Source organism: Triticum dicoccoides, chromosome 4B (genome assembly GCF_002162155.2).
Source record: "Triticum dicoccoides isolate Atlit2015 ecotype Zavitan chromosome 4B, WEW_v2.0, whole genome shotgun sequence".
NCBI lineage: Eukaryota > Viridiplantae > Streptophyta > Magnoliopsida > Poales > Poaceae > Triticum > Triticum dicoccoides.
The window spans coordinates 231,675,976-231,683,935 of record NC_041387.1 but is presented as its reverse complement, the minus strand read 5'-3'; the positions used below and the strand labels follow the sequence as shown (position 1 = coordinate 231,683,935).

At 44.3% G+C, this 7,960-nt stretch overlaps 1 long non-coding RNA gene across 2 annotated transcripts; it reads right to left on the bottom strand.

Moving 5' to 3' along the window:
• Window positions 1-390: 390 nt before the first annotated feature.
• On the bottom strand, window positions 391-6,304 carry LOC119295856. Of its 2 annotated transcripts, XR_005144392.1 has the most exons (3): window positions 6,093-6,304; window positions 1,645-5,557; window positions 391-1,567 (listed from the first exon to the last, which is right to left on the bottom strand). It is a non-coding gene; the product is annotated as an uncharacterized LOC119295856 (long non-coding RNA). The 2 variants fall into 2 exon arrangements; XR_005144391.1 differs by having other exon boundaries at window positions 391-5,557; window positions 6,093-6,298.
• Between the last annotated feature and the right edge of the window lie 1,656 nt (window positions 6,305-7,960).

Here is a 7,960-nt window from a genome sequence, read left to right as displayed (position 1 = left end):
GTGAATCCGTTCCCGGGCCTTGTACACACCGCCCGTCACACTATAGGAGCTGGCCATGTTTGAAGTCATTACCCTTAACCGGCTAAGGGGGTCGTCGTGTGATTCTGTTATATTTATCAAGCTTACCTTTTTTCAAAGTGCCTCCACTATCGTGGATGTATTAAGGTTGTCAGAATCAACATTCAATTAGTAATGGGTATTATGAAGTGTAGGAAAATTGGTATTCTAGCAATAGCTAGACTGGATCAATAAGCAATATAGATTTTCCCCAATGATAGTGTTCGAGTGGCTGCAAGTCAGCGTCTCTAGTCTTCATTCACAAAGACACAAAGACATAAAACTCCAGCCAGAGCAATTTTCAGCCATGCATCCTCTCAGTAGCACAATAGCTAGAAAATGTAACTTTCTTAATAACTGTACATCAATACCACAAATACACATTTAGTGTGACAGATTCCAAACATAGTACACATTCCCCTCTTCGGTTCATCTTCAAATTATGAGATCAGAAGAAACTAAGATTGCTAATTATGCTGTACCAATCATGACACGTTTAGTGTTGAAAACTATATACATGGATGACCATGCGGCCAGAGCTAGCCCTTAGTAAAAATTATCCAGTTCTCTTTTGTTGAAAACTATATAGATAGATGATCATGTGACCAGAGCTAGCTCTCAACAACAATATCCAGTTCTCTTTTGTCCGTCGCTTTCTTATAGCAAAGCTGAATTGCTCGTTCCTATATCTATGCCATTACAAATGAGAAGACTCCATGTTACCTGGTGTTTATCAAGTCAAAAAAGAATGACATTTAGCACGGAAGGATGAAACTTCTGGGCATCAATCTTGTGTACATATGAATTATGAAGCAAAAGATACAGACTGCAGAGTGAGAAATGACCAACGTAAAACAATATAATTTGTGTACTGTAAGAATGAAACACTGAAGAACCAATATACTCCCTCCATAAAGAAATATAAGAGCGTTTAAATAACTAAAGTAGTAATCTAAACACTGTTATATTTCTTTACAGAGGGACTACTTCTTATGGTAATAATTCATATCCAAAAAAGTAATCGATGAAGGGGCATCCGACACTAATTTAACCAGACATTTGAATAAAACATGTAAGAATTATCCAACCAATTACTGCAATGGGCTTATTGTCAGTATACACCTTACAAAGGCTAATTAATTATGAGAGACCTTAACGTCTCAAAAAGCTTAATGCCTAGAAATTTGCCATCCCTAGAAAGAAAATAATCACAGCTTGTACTTAGTAACACACATAAAAAATACAGTCCAGTCGATTTCGTTTTGACAGAACTACTGGTGAGCATGCTGCCTTGTGACCATGAGGTCATGGGTTCAAGTCCTGGAAACAGCCTCTTACAGAAATGTAGGGAAAGGCTGCGTACTATAGACCCAAAGTGGTCGGACCCTTCCCTGGACCCTGCGCAAGCGGGAGCTACATGCACCAGGTTGCCCTTTTTTTTTTTACTGGTGAGCATGCCATTCAGCTGCCGTATCACTAAAAGGTAGCCGCCAATGGGACCTGTAGAAACCTAAACATGTAGAATAAAATAGCATCCAAAATTGTATCATAAAAGGGAACTGATACTCAGGCCAAGATAAAGCTTACATCACGGCCACACACACACGCTCAGTCACAATCAACGTAGTCGGCCTGTGAGAGGAGCTTGTGTATACATATTGGACACTACCTGCATATATATAGATTATTGCGATGGAAGTCTCGGGCGTAATGTGGAGATGGATGGTTCAAGCAGAGTGATAACATGTATACATGTCAATTATACACATAGAAAATAATACAGTGGTTACTTATCGGAAATGGTAACCCACAACATTTTACTCATGCTGGAGGGCATAAATCGTTGCATACTTATCAATTTCAGTTACTGTTTCAACTGGAAACATGCAAGCGGAATTCGGAGAATAGATAATATCGCCATCATTCAAATGCACGATTAAAAAAAGTGGTACGAAATTTGTTGACGCCGCCTCCTCGTGGTGCCGCTTCTTCTTCTTCCTCTCCTCTCACAACTCTCACTTGTGTTTCTCTCTTCTTCTCTCAAGAACACACACAAGAGAAAGAAGACTCAACACACACACGCACGCATACCTCACCAGAGGAACCTAGCTTTGCCTCTTCCTCCCGGTGATACACACGTATGCTACATCTTTTTCTCCAGTCTTCACGGCCTTTTTCCATTACTGAATGAGATGACTATTTATACAAAGTTTGGCACTCAGCCAAGACCCACGCACTCACGCCGGCCATCACACTCGGCCATCACGTCTCGAGACTAGTTGCTCCACTAACCAACTAACTACATGAACTAACCCATGATCTTATCTTCTCCTAGAATCTCTCTAGGGTCCAAAGACTAGTACGTGCATGCAGCTGACAACTAGATAACTACTCCACGCATGCAGCTAACAAACTAACTGACTCTCTCAGTTCGACTAGACATGATTAATCCTAACATTCACCTCCCTAATCTTGTCATGTCAACTCCTCTAATCTTGATGCAGATCACCTGCAACCTCTTGCCATGAACTTTGCCTTCGCAGCACCATCGCCCCGTCATCGCGGCCGATCCATCTCGCCGAAGGCATCACACCACCACGTAGACCACCGTCGACCAGCTTCATGCTGATCCTCATGACGGCTTCACACCGCCGTACATCTTGTCAGCAGCATCTCACTGCCGTCTTCTTGGAACGGCATCTCACCGTCGTCTTCTCGTGGTAGCATCACACTGCCACTGCTAGCGCCGGACGGCATCGCGCCGCCGCCGCACCAAGCGGCATCGCACCGTCTCCTTCTTGTGGCGGCATCACACCGCCGCCTCCTCCTCGCGGCATCGCACCACAGTCTCCTTGTCGCCGCAGCATCACGCCGTGGCCTCCTCTTGACGTGGACGACGCCTTCGCGACACCGATCACCACGCTGTCTTGCTGCACGCAGTGACCACCTCTTGACGTGCACGACACCTCGACGCTGATCATCACATCGGCTGAATCTAGCGGTATCACACCGCAACGGGCCACCAGCGGAACCACGCCGCCGATGACCTCCACCTCGCATCGTCGACCTCCGCATCACATGGAGTCCACCGCGCCGCCACGCAGGAGCTCCACAGCCTCCATGCCACCGTGCAGCGCCGCCGCGCTCGCCGAGGTGTCGCGCACCTCCATAGGCCGACACGAGACCCGGAACTTCATCGCGCGCCGCCGACGGACGCCGCCACCGTCGGCACACCTCCGGCCGGCAAGAGCAATGACGCCCCAAGACAACCAAGCTCATGATACCAATGGTTGACGCCGCCTCCTCGTCGTGCCGCTTCTTCTTCTTCCACTCCTCTCACAACTCTCACTTGTGTTTCTCTCTTCTTCTCTCAAGAACACACACAAGAGAAAGAAGACTCAACACACACACGCACGCATACCTCACCGGAGGAAACTAGCTTTGCCTCTTCCTCCCGGTGAGACACACGTATGCTACATCTTTTTCTCCAGCCCTCACGGCCTTTTTCCATTACTGAATGAGATGACTATTTATACAAAGTTTGGCACTCAGCCAAGACCAACGCACTCACGCCGGCCATCACACTCGGCCATCACGTCTCCAGACTAGTTGCTCCACTAACCAACTAACTACATGCACTAACCCATGATCTTATCTTCTCCTAGAATCTCTCTAGGGTCCAAAGACTAGTACGTGCATGCAGCTGGCAACTAGATAACTACTCCATGCATGCAGCTAACAAACTAACTGACTCTCTCAGTTCGTCTAGACATGATTAATCCTAACAAAATTGAAAGATTTCTGTTAACTTAGAAAATCTGAATATTATTGTCAGAGTGCAACATTATTTTAGTTTAATAAAAAAACCAAAAAATGCTTGATCATTCAGAACTTCTTTGGAAGTCAAGTTAAAGTCAAGGTGGATTAATCTTCTTAGGAGAAATGACCAAGTATATGTGCTATATTTAATCTTCAGTTTAGGTTCTAGATTAACTGATTAAGCCGTCTATGCAAGTGAACATACAAAAGACTGGAGAAATTCAAATTAGATAATCTAGTTATCCAAGCATACCATGAAATAAATCGAAGAATCAGTCCAAAAACAAATATAAGAGCATGTGCACTGAAGAGGGAAACAATGTATCGATACATTGATTTCCCAAAAACAAATGATGTAATTATGTGGCAATAGGAAGATGGATTCCGGGAGGTAGAAAGCTATGGACAAGCGAACCAACACTATACGTACAGAAGCCAAAATTCAAGTCAAACCTGCAGTAGCAGGAATAGTTACAATGTGATCAATGACGCGAATTGGAGGTAGTTAAAATCATATAAGGACTACATATCCTATTTGCAACCTACTTAAAAATAGTATGGTAGTGATTAAGTTTTCTCACATATTGTTTTTACAGTTCCTAGTCTAGATTACTATTTGGAAAAGTAGATATAGTGTCACGCATGTACACTAGACATTCTGCTGCACACAATGGAACACATAAATCTGTTAGTTTCGTAAAAACATATTTAGCTGACAATATTCGGATCATTATCAACATATATACCTCCCCGCTCTAAATATGCAAATCACTAATAGGGCACACTGATACATATTTTGTATAAGTTAGCATCTCTAAAATCTAGACACTGGAACTCCAAAAAAAATATCATATTATCAGGAATGAACCTAGGAAATATGGATTCCATGGTTACATTTGCAGGGAAATTTCATATGGGTGTTTAATAATAATAAAACATAGATTTGGATCCCTTTTCAAACACGGTACATGTATGTGCTGTAAATAGAACCTATATAACTCAAGTACGCCGTACATCTAGCTTAATTTTTGCATGGGCAACAATTTGATCTTACTGCAGATCTGCCAAAGATAGATATATATACCACTACCATGCGATAATCTAACAATTAGCGTTTACTCGGAAGAAATAACATACAACATCGAAATTCATTCCATAGGAATCGTCAACTATTTTTGTTGTCTAACAAATGGTCGCACGGGAAGACATGTGTAAAGCTTCCCGTGTAAACAGTTAATGTAAATTGGCAGGTTGGCAGTGGCAGTTGATGTGGATGTAGTTTAACAGAAACTTGCTGCATGGTGCCACTTTAGGCGAGATCACATTCTAGCTGGTTCTCACCCACTCGCCCAAATGTATAATCTGATGTAGAGAAGTGATGAAGATAGATATAGAAAAAGGCCTTTTGTTGTTGATGAGATGTGATGGATTAAGCCGACTTATTAGGGGTTCAGTGATGAATTAAACGGATGGAGGAGCAGGGATTTAACAATGCAAGGCGATTTACCAGTGGAGTGGGGCAGGAATAACGGGAGACTGACTCGAGTAGGGCTTCGATTGTAAGTTAAGGTGCCACCAGTCCAACGTAATTGCTCAACTTGACGGCCTCAAGTACCAATCGGGGCCTCCTTTCTTGAAACCATCATGCGTACTACACCTCCTCATATGATGCATCAACCATCTATATTTAAAAACTTGAAATAAGAAGAGTTCTAATGGTTGGGTGCGGAGAAATTGGATTGCATCACTGATCATAACATTGCAATGAAATACAAAAAAGAGGTCTGTATACATGGTACTCCAAGAATAACAATGCGAGTTTGATACATATACATAGTAAGAAAAAAATACTAATGTTACAACAAAAATCAAAAGCCTAGATAGAGCCCTAAAACACAAATTAGTAATCCCCACAAAAAAACACAAATTATTAATGCTATTGTGATGCAACCTTTTTCAGATCGAAACAACATGCAGATCCGACATCTTTTTCTAGATCAAAGGGGCACACCAATCTAATGGAAAATAGAAACGCACATGGCTTACTTGAGATCATCACTACGGCCCCGGATATGAAAAGTTGAAATAAGAGGAGATTTAAATATTTCATAGGGGCGGGATTGAGAAGAGATTGGGTTGCAGCACGGATGGCCGGTGACCTGCAACGGAGAACAAAGAGGGAAACGGAGCCGGCTGGGCGCGCGGCGACGGAGTACCTTGGGGCGCGAAGGAGGCTGAAGCTTCTGCTCACCGGCCATGAATGGGAGCGCCGTCTAGGTCATGGAGAGCAGCGGAGGAGAAGACGGGTTGCCGGCTATGAATGGGAGCGCCGCCTAGGGGCATGGAGAGCAGCAGAGGAGGAACAATGGAGGAGGAGAAGACGGGCCAAAGGAGCAGATATTTTTGTATTCTGTATTATTAAATTAAAAGAGAGGAGGCGTGTGTAATAGTTTGCTTGGTTGGGATTCATCCGATGGCTATATAGAATACATGACACAGGGATCTACACCAGATAAACGGCTCTTAATTACTGATTAACGTGTGAATTTACAGGAAGTTTGTAACTAGTACAGGTATAGATAGATAGATAGATGGCTAGTCTAACTGAATTAGTAGATGATTATTTAAAAAGGTTAAAAAAATGTGAACGCAGTGGAGTTTGGATGCAAATGAAGACGAAGGGGAGATGAAGCAGCCGAGGAAAATCGATTCCCGATGGAGAAGTAAATGGGAGAAGTGGCGTGCAGGCAGTTGATTAGACGGCTAGGTATACTAAACGAAAAGGCTATGCGGGTAGACTGAGGAGTCATACATGTTCGTGTACGTGCCCATCCTTCCTGATAGGTGGGACCTATGCAAACAGATAAAAAAATGTGACATAGCTGGTTCAGATGGATATTGGCGCGTGAGTGGGAGACACAACATTCTCTGGTTAAGGAATACTCCCTCCGTCTAGGTGAGTAAGTCACCTTATGAAAATCATGTTTTACCAAAATCTTTAGGCATGGAGCATTAACTTCCTGCTCGATCCCCTCCCAGCCTCGTTAGCCAGCGTTCTCTTCCTCTGCTGCTACGTTCTACCTTTCCATTTTTCGTCTTCTCAAATGTGGAACGATCTACATGCCGTCCTTGATGCACCAGAACGACCACTGCATGCATCGCGGCAGGGCGTTGATTAGGCCTAATTGGAGAGCTGAAAAGGCATCCTTATAACTACGTATTAATTGCTGATTTTGCTTCCATTTGTAACAGTGTCGTGGTTGGAAGTTTTGCTCATCTTGGTGCTCTTTCTCATCCAATCTACAGCCACGTAGGTTGCGCTTACCTAGACGGAGGGAGTACACGGTTATCCTCATCAAAGGCCTATCTTCACGCTTCCGCATGCACGAGAATTTGGTTCTGCTTGTAATATGGATGATACCTGGAGCATGAAGTGAACAGGCATGCTAGCACGGGAGACCTATTTCCGCTATACAATACTGGAGTACGCATGTTCCTACTACTGTGGTACACTTGATGGTCAAAAAACTATTCATCTGGTCCTCACAATGAAGTGACAACACCCTGCGTCTGACACTAGTCTAGGCGGCGTGTTCGGGTTACCAAAGTCAGCCTCACCCTGTGCACTGTGTAGTCTGTCACCGCCGCTGTACAGCACATTGGCATGCCTCGCCTCGTCTCACTCTCCCCTCCCATAGCACCACTCGATCTCCATCTCCGTCTCCGTCTCCATCTCACTATGACCCCGTGTACCTCGCCTCGCTCACCTCCCCCAATACCACTATTCCCTCGCTAGCCGCTCCAGCACCGACAGCCTTCTCCCCCATAAATCAAGCCCCCCAAAAACCCCACCTTCCAAACTCCACCATGGCCGAACACGAACCGTGCAGCATCCGTATAAGCCGCGATTGGAGCAATCTCCCCAGTGAAATCCTCGACCTCTGTTGTTCGTGTATGGATATGTTTAGCGCCCTGCGGCTGGCTGCATGCTTGAGGGACATGCAGATGGCCATCGTCAAAGCGAGGCCTAAACTTTTCAAGACACCCTGCTTGCTGCTATCTGGTCTTGCAAGATTCGATCACC